The following is an 11,839-nucleotide window of genomic DNA, read 5'->3' on the forward strand; positions in this document are numbered from 1 at the left end:
GACTACTTAGTGTTTAAAACAAAGTCTATTAAAAAAAATAAAGCAGAGAAAGACATTATATAATGATAAAAGGGTCAATCCAAAAGAGGATATAACAGTCATAAACATATATGCACCTAATATAGGAGCACCTAAATTTATAAAGTAAATATTAACAGAGAAATTGACAGTAATACAATAATAGTAAGGGACTTTAATACCCCACTTACATCAACGGATAGATCATCCAAACAGAAAATCAATAAGGAGACAGTACCCTTAAATGACACATTAGGCCAAATGGATTTAATAGATATTCATACAACTTTCCATCCAAAAACAGCAGAATTTGCATTCTTTTCAGGTGCACATGGAACATACCCTACTATAGTCTATAAAAATATCGAATCACTATGTTGTAAACCTGAAACTAACATAAAATTGTAAGTTAACTATACTTTGATAAAAATAAAAATTAAATTAATTAAATTAATTAAACAAATATACTATTTATGCCTTTTGAATCTGGTAGGACATGTGAAGGGAATATTGGAAAAGGCATTTTTCACTTTAGGGACTTAAAAATTCCTATGCTGCATTTTAAAAGATGGCAGGAAAGAATGACTACGTGTGGTGTGAAAACAATGGCAATTCTAAATTACTTTCCAGCAAAGTGATTCTGTGGTACAAAGAGGTGAGAGAGTGTGTGTCAGAAAATCACCCAGCTTGCTAATTTGTAGCTTTTTTTTTCTTTTTTTTGCGGTACGCGGCCCTCTCACTGTTGTGGCCTCTCCCGTTGCGGAGCACAGGCTCTGGACGCGCAGGCTCAGTGGCCATGGCTCACGGGCCCAGCCGCTCCGCAGCATGTGGGATCTTCCCGGACCGGGGCACGAACCCATGTGCCCTGCATCCGCAGGCGGACTCTCAACCACTGCTCCACCAGGGAAGGCCTTAATTTGTAGCTTTTTGCGTAGAAAATAATCTTACTTATATCTTCATGGTGGAGTGGAATAATAGAAGAATTATTTGACACCATGTAACACGGATTTAAAACACATTTCTAAGAATGTTTAGAACACTGATACCATCTTCACAGTATATTTGGCAATCCATTAACGAGATAGTTTTAAAACTATGTAGCAACATAAAAAATACTTAGAGAAAAATCAGTCATAACCTGGAACTCTAACACAAAAACTGTTGCTGTGTTCTATTTTCATATGTAAATACTGTATATATTAACAATTTTGTATTTTTTGTTTTATTTGTCACTAGTTCATATCTTTCAATTTTTTATTCCTTTTTAAATTTTTATAATCAAAAATTAATTGTTAAGTTTGAAGCCTATAAACAGGGAATGAACAATATTTTTTAATGTAAAAAAATAAAAAGTAAAGCTTGTTAGGAAAGAATTCTAAATATCTTCCCAAGCCGTGGAATACTTCTTGAAGGAATCAACATGCAACGTTAGACTTCATTTAATCACGCCAATCTTAAAATGATAGCAAAGAGATAAAAAGAATATGAATCCACAAAGACAAAGAGAATGAGAGAGAAAAGTTACAGGCAGAAGACAGCTACACATCTATGCAAGATGGAAAAACAACTGAGGAGATATAATGACTTATGTTTCAGTCTCCATAAGGCTAAGAGAGCAATGTTAACAAGAAGCAGTACTCCTCAGCAATAAAAAGGAAAATTGTTGATATAGAAGGCAGATAAATCTCAAATTCATTATGCCGAGTGGAAAAAAAAAGCCAGGCAAAGAGTACATTCTGTACTATTCCATTCATAGAAAATTCTAGAAAATGCAAACAAATATACAAGAACAAAAAGCACATCAGTGGTTGCCCAGCGAGGGGGTAAAGGAATAGAGGAGAATGAAGGAGTGGAACAAGGGATAAACTGCAAAAGTACACAAGAGAACTTTTTGGAAGATGGAAACATCTGTACATCTGGTTGTGGCGATGGTTTGCAGTGATGGTTTCAGGGGTGTATAAATTTGTGAAAACCAATCAAATTGTCCACTTTACATATGTGCAGTTTATTTTATTTCTATAGTACCTAAATAAAGATGTAAAACAACAATATAAAAATAAATAAAGGGATAGCTAAGGATCATCAGATACTTAAAGAAAGCTCCAATAAGAAATACAGAGACCAAAACAAACATTCAAAGGTAAACAGAAAGGAACTGAAGGAAATAGAGACCACAAAGGGACAAGAATTTTAAAAAGAGAGAGAGAGAGAAAGCTGTAAATAGTATCCTCGTAGATAAGAATGGATTTTACATCAATGAAACAAAACCGAGGTGCTATTCAAAAGGCAAGAGATCTTGAAAATTAAAAAAAAATATGATTGTCAAAGTTGATTTTTTTTTTTTTTTTGCGGTACACGGTCCTCCCACTGCCGCGGCCTCTCTGGCCACGGAGTACAGGTTCCAGACGCGCAGGCCCAGTGGCCATGGCTCACGGGCCCAGCCGCTCCGCGGCATGTGGGATCTTCCCGGATCGAACCTGTGTCCCCTGCATTGGCAGGCGGACTCTCAACCACTGCACCACCAGGGAAGCCCCAAAGTTGATTTTTAAATAGAAAAGTTAGTCTGTCAAGTTTAGGATATTTCTAAGACGTTCAAAAAACTAAAGATATGGAAAACCAGTGAGAAAAAAATACATAAGATTAAACTAATAAATCTAATCCTCAAAAGACTTTTGGAGGAGCAGAGTGGAGCGGCCAGTGTTGCCTAATGCTCTGTTTTGAAGAACAGCCAGCGGTGCAATGGAGCAGACCAGGGACTGCTCACACCTGAAACGGACCACAGAACAGGCACATACCAGAGGTGGAAGTTCAAGTCACACGTAGAAGGACAACCTCACCAAGCGATCAAGAGTGTCCACTGTGCCCGCAGAGATCTCAGCAGCAGCAAGTACCCGTGGTAGATTTTAAGGCAAAATTGACGTGGACATTCTTAGCTGAGACACCAAGAGGTGGGTAAAGCTGTATTGGAATAGCCAGGTAGCTGATTGAAGCAAAAAAAAAAAAAAAAAGCTTTATCTAGTCTTTGAAGATTCTGCCCCAGCTTGCCTTGTTTGTAGGAGAACCTGCGTCATACCTCTAACTGTAGCCTTCCCTTAGGTCTCAAGGATCCTGAAACCTTCCAGGGGACATTAGATTTGGTGGAATGGCAACCATGACTGTGGAAAGAGCAACAAGATGCTGCAGTGCATTAACTGTAGATTGAGATGTATCTTGCAAGATGGCCAAGTCTTCATTGGCATCTTTAAGGCTTTTGACGAACATATGAACTTGATCCTCTGTGACAGGAATGAGATCAAGGAGATCAGGTTAAAGAATCCAAAGCAGCCAGAGCATGAAGAAAAGCAGGTTTGGGGTCTGGGGTTGCCACATAGAGAACTTGGTTTCTGTGACTGTGGAGGGTACACCCCCAAATATACTGGCATTGCTTGGGTACCACTTGCTGGAACTACAAGAGGTCCTGGTGTTGGCAAGGCAGCTGACTGAAGTGTACCAGCTAGTGTTCCAATTCCCCAGGCTCCTGCTGGATTACCAGGTCCTGTCCGAGGGGTTGGGAGGCCATCCCAACAGGTAATGACTCCAGGGAAGAGGCACTGTAGCTGCTGCTGCAGTGGCTGCTACTGCCAGCACTGCTGGAGCCCCAGCTCAGGACTCACCAAGGCAGGGGACTCCACCCACACCTGTTGGTCCAGCAACCCCAGCTCCAGGCCTTATGGCTTCCCCACCTGGTATGAGACCACCCATGGGCCCACCAATTGGGCTTCCCCCTGCTCAAAATTCAGAGGTAGGCAGAGGACTGCTGTTTTGATTGTAATACCGTTTGGGTGTTTTAAATTGTGAAAACACACATTTGGTCAAACTAGAAATTATTTTTTTAAAGACATTTTAAAAATCTTTTACTTTTTAAAAATTTTATACATAGACCATCCATTCATATTATTTATTATATCCTCACCTGAATCCTCAATTCCCTCTCATTTATTCCCCATACCTAATCCTTTCCACATCATGTCATGACCGCAAGTATGATTTGAACCCGTTTACTTCTCTAAGTATTCTGAAGTCCAAGGCTTCATCATCTCTCATCTGGAATACTGCCTAGTCTCCCAACAGATGTCCTGTTTTCACTCTTGCCACCTTCTGATCTATTCCACACACAGCAGTCAGGCTGATGTTTTAAAGATGCTGAGTACAAGTCACACCCCTGCTCGGACCCCTTCAATAGCTCCGGATTGTCCTCTGAATAAACCCAAAGTCAGCTCAGCCTCTGAGCTCCTGCATCTTCGGGCTCCTGCTTCTGTCTCCAGCATCATCTTTCTACCACTTTCTTGTTCCTCCACTTGCATTTGCACATGCTGCTTCTCTGGCCTCGAACATTTCCCCAGCACTCTGTCCTTGGTTTTCTCTCATGCTTTAGGATTCAAGTTGAGTGCTGCCATTTTTTTCTTTCTCTCACCACCATGTCAATTCTCTCCACAGTATGTATCATTTGTAATTGCGTATTTACTTATTCACTTGCTTATCTTTGTTTCCTCCACAGGCTCTAAGCTGCATGAGACCAGGAACTTTGCTTTGTTCACTGTTGTATCTCTAGTACCTAGAGTATCCCCTGTCACAGAGTAAGTCCTTAATCACTCCTGACTGAATCAATGGAATGGATTCAGTGAATGGAATATACAATAGGACAGTTTTTCCTCAAAAGTGTACATATAACCACTGAGGAGATCTGTTTTTTTTTTAATTTTATTAATTTATTTTTTTTAGGAGATCTGTTTTTAAATGCACATTCTGATTCAGAAGATGTGGGATGGGGCCTGAGATTCGGTGTTTCTGAAATGCTCCTGCGTGATGTCAAAGTTACCAGCACCTTATTCACACTTTTGACTAGCAAGGCTAGAGGGAATATAAAAATGAGCGATAGTGATGTTTGCCCTGTAGGGAGGAGCTTAGGATCTGATAATGGAGTTCCCTCATAAAGATGATCTAAATCACCACCACCATGATGACTTCCATTGCTATAGGAAGCAAGTAAGACCTAAAATTGTTTGAGATTGGGGTCGATGTTGACCTTACCCAAACGTTATACGAGACCAACATAAGGCCATGTCTAGCTATAACAAAATCATTCAAAGAGTTGTAATAAAATACAGAATTTACAAGAAGCAATTGGTAATTCAGTCTATAGGAATAGAGATCCTTTATAACAAAGCAATATATGTCGTGGGACAGACAGATGAGAATCTGAATTTCACTTTGTCCTTGGGTAGCTGTGCAACCTTAAGCAAGTAATTTATATTCTCTGAATCTCAGTTTCATCATTTATCAATTGGGGCAAATGATACCCACCTTAGAGGTGTGCAGATGAAGTGAGGTCTCACATATCAGTTAAATAACTGTGCCTGGCGTTTGGTAGTCCTTAAAAATATCAGGTCCACCTGTTCCTTTCTTAGGTAGAAGATTATTTTCCTTATAACATTTATTTTCCAGGTGGTGAAAGAATTAATATTTGAATGTATGTTTGTCATCTTTAACATCTCAGAGGGAAAACAATTAGGAAAATAAATAAATATGTAGGTTAAAATCAGGCATTTTGGTCTAAATGAAAACCAGACCATGGATCAGAAAACTGAGTTCTGGTCCAGGATCCAACTCAAATAAACATGTGACATAGGACATATTATTTAACATCTCTGGGTCTCTGTATTATTTCTATATCATTATATATACTTTGTTAAATACATTAATTATCTTCTTATGGGAAATCATTATTCTTCAAAAACATGTGATTTTATATTTCCCTTTGGAATATCAGTAATTTCCACAGAAATACTAAAATTTCAGAATCATTGTTAATTAAAACTAGGATTGGAAAACAGTTTTTTTCCTCCTAAAATCTCTACTAAACACCCTCAAACTATATTACTCAGTTTTAAAGAAATATATGAAGTCAGAGAACTTAAAATTTTACTTGGAGAACTTCCACCTTTTCTAGATTATACAGACATACACATTTTCACTGACAGTTGGAATTTGTTTTATCTGCTATATATGATCTTAAGTTGTCATAACTTAGAATATTAAATATGACTTAGAAATTCAGGAAAAAAAGAAAAATTTGGAAAAAATAAAAAATAAATTAAATCTTTTCCTTCAAAATAATTGTGATGTTTCTATGTAATAATAGAAAAAGTCAGTGAAAAAACTGCTTGGCTACAGTTCTCTATTTAAATGCTGACAAATGAATTTACGGGTTGAAAATTATTTTTATGCCTTTAACCCTCCTCTTCCCACTTCATTATAAATGGCTTTCAATTGTCTTCTGTATATTTTTTTTAATGTACTTTGCCCTTATATAGCAATCTGCTACTGAATGTTCATGGATTTAAGCCCCTAGCATTATTTGAATTTAGGTAGACACTTCAATGTCCCTAGCTTCATTCTTTGCATATAAACATATTGTTGATATTCTTAATCACTTCTTTTTACCAATTCCTTACTACAAACGTCTCTTTAATCCATGAAAATCCACTCTGGTACTTTACAAAGATGGCAAATTCAAGTTTCTGCTGTGTGTGACACACCATTAATTCCACCAAGATACTCTGTATCTACTACGTTAACATTCACTGATGTGTTAATGTAATAATGACCCATCTGCTTCTGCTGTCTATGAGGTACTTTCTATCTATAGGGATGGAAATTAATGACAGAGTCTCTCTGAACTGCCTGATGTCAGAGCTGGGAAAGGTGTGAAGGGTACATAAGAGCTGGATTACTGATTAGCAAGTCGGGAAGTAAATGCTCCAGTGGATGCAAGCCTGGTGTTTTTCATGAAGCTTCCTTGTTAACAAAGGTATTTTCTGATATTGCTGACACTGAGACATTAAAAGGTAAGGAATTTTTTGTTGCTGGGCTACTATTATTTATTTAACATTAGAACAAATTTGGGATTAAATATATGGTTTATTTCAAAGAAGGGCTAAAGCGATAATGTTTTATAATATTAATTTCCCAGATTGTTTCAAGAAGGAAATTGGGTAAAAGAAAATTTTGAAAATATTTGATAATTGTTAAGGGACTACATCAATAAAAGTTATACAGCAGAAACTAACACACCATTGTAAAGCGATTATACTCCAATAAAGATGTTAAAAAAATAATTAATTATTTTAAAAAGTAAATACAAAATAGAGAAAAAAAAGAATAGTACATTAAGCTGTTTAACTGTTCCTTAAATTCTGTGTTCTTTAAAGAATAATGTCAGTCTGATAAATCTCTCTGATGAAACTTCTGACAGACAGGAACGGATAGTTCCAGTTTTGTCAGAAATATGCTGCTGGAACTTAGAGGAGCAAAGCCAAAACATGAAGCAAGAAAACCCAAAAGGTAGTAACTTCTGCTATACTAACCAGATTCTCAAACAAACTAGAGAAATTTAAAGCATATATGTTATATGAGGTGGAATTTTACTGTATGTTTATATATATATATATTTTTTTTTTTTTTCTCAGCTCTGGCAATATCCAAAACTTTTACATCTCTTTCTGGAAATTTAAATATATAGAAATAATAAAGAGGCAAATTAAATTTGCTAAGAAGTTAAATTTAGAAGCTCTAGTTAAAAAGCCATTTGTTCTTAGGGGGATTCTTTCTATATTGTTAACTGTTGTTAATGAAACAGAATTATAATTAAAATATTATTTTTCATGAGACTACTTCCAAGATGCTCTAAATGTAAATTAATACCTCCGAAAATGTTTTCAATAGGTAGCATGTGCATCAGGATTTTTTCAAAAAGTTTATTTTGAAAGGTGTCATTTCATTTGAATGGTAATGTTAAGGAGGTCTAAAACCTATGTAGGGTGAAAACGTTTGCAGTATTTATAACTTTCAAATGAAAAGCCTTTAAAACTGTGATTCTCCATTTATTTAAAAGATCCTTAAGTTCAAATTCATGCATATGTCATAAATAATATAATGAGGATTCATTTGTGCCTAAATTGGTTTTGATTCCATATAGTTTTGTAGATCTGAATTTATACTCTCTTAAAGACCAAGGAGAATAAGGTTACTTTTGAAAAGACTTTGCCTTAAGTCGTATTAGAACTCTTCTCATAGAATTATCTGCATCTTTTCTATTTTCCTTCCAGGTGTTTTTTGTTGAGATGGAGATGTTTGGTGATATGGAAAGATTTCTAAAACCTAAGTATAATAAATAATAAGAATCATCGGAAGATTTTTTCTTTTCATTTCAGGGCTTATCTAGTTTACAGGATGTTCTTCTCAGAACTGACTGTAATTTTCAATTGGTTTTCTTCTGGATAAAAATAACTTTAAAACTGCCCTGAAGTTTCTGGTATACTAGCAGAACAATTGAATGATGACAGGAAAATTAGCAATATTACCTAGTATTTCTGTCTATATCTTGATCTTCTCTTTCATTAGATATACTCATTTGCTAAGTATTTTTACCCAGTATGTTTTTAAGGATATTCGTTTATTATGAGGTGAACTTTGCTCAGAAATAGAATAGTATGTAACATTATTTATTAACAAATTATATATTCATGTTAGTCGTACAATCTCTTACTTTAAATTATTATTAAAAATACTTATAAACCATTCATCAATTTTTTTCAGGAAACTGAATTTCCTGGCATCAGTATGGTGTGGTCATTTTTTTTTTTAAAGGGGAGGAAGAATTTTATATCTTGAGATGTTCAACCATGTAATATTCTATAAGGCTCAAAAAAAGCTGAGAAAGCATATGTAGGAAATATCTCAAATTTTAAACACCTTTAAAAAAATAAAGCTGATGAAGATTTATTACTCAATGTCACTTTTTTCACAAAGTCAATCATCTCACTCGAGATCTTTTTCAACTTTTATACACGTATGGTAAGGGATTAAGAGGTAACAGACTTTACAAACCATATCAAAACATAGTTATGTTACTTTACACTCATGAGTGAGACGAAAGGATCCCTACCAACTTTTTAAGACTCAGTAGTAACTATCTGCCTGGAGATAATCAGAGGGCCACCAAAAGTATAATTACATGGGTTTCATTCTGGAGTTACTAGGAGCTCCCTACAGGAGCTATAACTATTAAGACCTGGGATAAGGAATCCATTTAAAACCTCTTGAGGGAGTTCCCTGGTGGCCTACTGGTTAGGATTCCAGGCTTTCACTGCCATGGCCAGGTCTCAGTCCCTGGTGGGGGAACTGAGATCCTGCAAGCCACGCAGTGTGGCCAAAAAATAAAAACTCTTGACACTGAGATGTTTTTAAAGAGAGACAATTTAAGAGTTAACGTTTGGCCTATAGTCAACATCACTGTTTAAACTCTCTTAAAGCCAAGAAGTTCCATGTGTGTGTGCATGTGTGTAAGTGGTCAGTAGTTTTAAACTAGTATTTGTTACTAGCTGGTGGGTTGGCTGGCAGGCCGGGTCTGCCTTGTAGTCAATGAGGAAAAAACACATGAAAATAGGAGTATGGTGCTTTTCACTAACCATTTCAGCCAACTTTTTCCATCTTAATGATAGTTTTGGGTGGAATCTTATATATCCTGACTACCATATTTACACGAAAAGTCCTGTTGGGGAAAGCAGGTTCACAATTATGAAACCAACAAACATAAAAGCTCTTAGTTTTTCTTTACAGTAGAATGATGGCCCTCTTAGCTAACTCAAAGAAGGTAATATTTTATTTACAATAATTTTAAATCCTATTACAGACTTTGAGACCAATTATCAGACGTATCAATTATCAGACATTTAACACATAGAGTAGTATTTCACACTTTGCTCCAGGCATTTGCCAAACATATCCTGGAACAGAAATCCCTTTTTAAAAAAAATAGATTCACTTTTTATATTTATTTATTTATTTATTTTTGGCTGTGTTGGTTCTTCATCGCTGCGCACGGGCTTTCTCTAGTTGTGGCGAGCCGGGGCTACTCTTTGTTGCAGTGGGCGGGCTTCTCATTGCAGTGGCCTCTCTTGTTGTGTAACATGGGCTCTAGGCACGCGGGTTTCAGTAGTTGCAGTGTGCGGGCTCAGTAGTTGCGGTGCATGGGCTTAGTTGCTCCGCGGCATGTGGGATCTTCCCTGACCAGGGCTTGAACCCATGTCCCCTGAATTGGAAGGCAGATCCTTAACCACTGCACCACCAGGGAAGTCTCCAGAAATCCCTTTGAACCTTCTCAATTTGATCCATATTTCCTTTATTGCTTTAAATTTATCAGTTTGAAGTGTTTGGGTCAAATTCCAATTACTGCTGTTTTTCAGGAAAAGTTTACCATCTTTTAGAATTGAATGTTCAGTGTATGAGTTACTGGTTCAATCCTTTAAAGCATTAAATCATTCTTTGGACATGCACATTGGCCATGTGTACTATACATGCAAAAGAAATAATTGAAGAGATAATATGAATAAGACTGATATACAAACCAGGTAATTCAGCCCCAAAGTTGGTTTCCTTTGCCTGAATAATTGGTTTGTCAACATACACTCACATGCAACAGATACCAGTTCATTTAATGCTGAAAGAAAAATTTTCTGTGTGGGAGATCTGAGAGTAAAAACATAAAGTTTCACTTGCATTTTTAAAATATTTACTCTTAGGCTATCTCTATACAAACTATTAATGAAGTACTCTCCATACAAAATAAACACACTGAGATCAAAACCATTGCAATTTTGCCTCAAATTATGTATATCCACTGGCTTCTGGATATTGAGTTTTTAGCCTCATACATGTATCTCTCTCCCGCTCTACACTTAACGTAAGGTTAACCAATATTTTGGTTCCTGTGGAGCTGAGAACTAAAATATTTCCCTAGTGCTCCTAACAACCAGCAAAAAGCAATGTTAAAGTTGTGTCTATTTCCAGTACTGTTATGAGAACACATTAAAACAAAAGATGGTATAAAAATACAGAGTTGGGCTTCCCTGGTGGTGCAGTGGTTGAGAGTCCGCCTGCCAATGCAGGGGACACGGGTTCGTGCCCCGGTCCGGGAAGATCCCACATGCCGCGGAGCGGCTGGGCCCGCGAGCCATGGCCGCTGAGCCTGCGCGTCCGGAGCCTGTGCTCCGCAATGGGAGAGGCCACAACAGTGAGAGGCCCGCGTACCGCAAAAAAAAAAAAAAATATATATATATATATATGTATATGTATATATATACATATATATATATATATATAGAGAGAGAGAGTTGATGTAAACTCTGTAACTAGAAAGAGAAGTTAAAATTCAAACAAATTATTTACAGTTATAATTTCTGACTTATCCATAACATTATTATGCAGTTGTTCCAGGTGGCTGAAAGAATATGATGAATATTAATACCATTGACATAAAAAGCCTTTCTGTTTTAACATTTAAACCAATTCTATCATTAAAATTGTTGAATGCATAGGAACCTAGTAGGTGGCAGGAACATGGTAATCTCCATTTATTTAGGCTAATAGTCATAGAATTCCCACACTATAAAGGTCAAAGTGCCTGAACAGGTGATAAAATTGATTCCCTTGAGACTTTATAATATCTGACATTTCTCTTAACACTACTAATTCAATGATCCCAGGAAACCCAACAAAAATTAACTAACACTACTTAATTCTTATTGGAAAGATGCAGGAAATGAATGTATATATATTTTAAGTCTACATATTCCAGATTACATATATATTTTACTTTCTAAGTCCTTTTTTAAATTGGGAAATAGATTAGTCAGTATTTAAAAGCATATAAGACAAAGACATTATTATTATCATCTTGAATATATTCTGAATTTCCAAAGAAAGGATCACACTGGGAAAT

General features: G+C 36.3%; 2 pseudogenes; both read left to right on the forward strand.

Moving 5' to 3' along the window:
• Positions 1–2,757: 2,757 nt before the first annotated feature.
• LOC137202784 (SNRPN upstream reading frame protein-like) lies at positions 2,758–2,974 on the forward strand (annotated as a pseudogene).
• A 209-nt stretch (positions 2,975–3,183) lies between these two features.
• Positions 3,184–3,823, forward strand: LOC137202716 (small nuclear ribonucleoprotein-associated protein N pseudogene; annotated as a pseudogene).
• Positions 3,824–11,839: the final 8,016 nt, after the last annotated feature.

The sequence above is a fragment of the Pseudorca crassidens genome, chromosome 11, assembly GCF_039906515.1.
Source record: "Pseudorca crassidens isolate mPseCra1 chromosome 11, mPseCra1.hap1, whole genome shotgun sequence".
Taxonomy (NCBI): domain Eukaryota; kingdom Metazoa; phylum Chordata; class Mammalia; order Artiodactyla; family Delphinidae; genus Pseudorca; species Pseudorca crassidens.